Genomic DNA, 752 nt, shown 5'->3' with positions numbered 1-752 from the left:
GGGCACCCTCCACACGCTCCTGGCGCTGAACGACCTGTCTTCGTTCTCCCTCCAGTCACTCGGCTCCGACCGTTCCCAGGCGTTTCCGTCCACGCTCCACTCGATGCGGTGGATCTCCCGGGGGAAGAAGTTCTGCAGGTCGACGGCAAACGGCACCTCCTCCGGGGGGTCCCAGCGCGGTAACACCTGGATCCCGCACAGCTCCGGCGGGGCTGGGGGAGAGGGAGTTCGCCGTGTCAGTGTGAAGGCGACAGATGTGCGCCTCTACAGACTAACCAAGCACCATGTACTTTTATGGGTTTAATCACCCCAGTGCTCCTGACCATGTGCTGTGCAAGGATGCCGGGGCCGGGGCGTTAGTCTGAACAGGGATTGGGGGAGCTGAGGGGATTCGGCCTCATCTGCGGTCCCATGAGGGGATCCCTGCCAGGCCGGTCCTGGCACTGCCCGTCCCTGTGGGCAGCAGCTTCCCCGTGTGGGGCCAGGGAGTGGACAAAGCCCTGCCTCCAACCCAAGTCCCCCAAGCCCCAAACCCCCACCTCTGGGGGCTCCTCTGGGCAGACCGCTCCCCGCTCTTGGGCCATCCTGGGCTCTGATTTCACGTTACGCTCTCCAGCGTGTCCTTGTCTTACATGTAATGGGCTTCTCGCTCAGCCGCTGCCCCCGCCTCCCCCCGGGCCTGGGACCTGCCGGCCTCACCCCACACCCCGATCTCCCACCACGAGGGCTCCTTGCCGCTGTCCGCGGCCGCC

Source organism: Alligator sinensis, unplaced genomic scaffold (genome assembly GCF_000455745.1).
Source record: "Alligator sinensis unplaced genomic scaffold, ASM45574v1 scaffold2113_1, whole genome shotgun sequence".
Lineage (NCBI taxonomy): Eukaryota > Metazoa > Chordata > Crocodylia > Alligatoridae > Alligator > Alligator sinensis.
The sequence above is the reverse complement of the archived record's forward strand: the minus strand, read 5'-3'. Positions refer to the sequence as shown.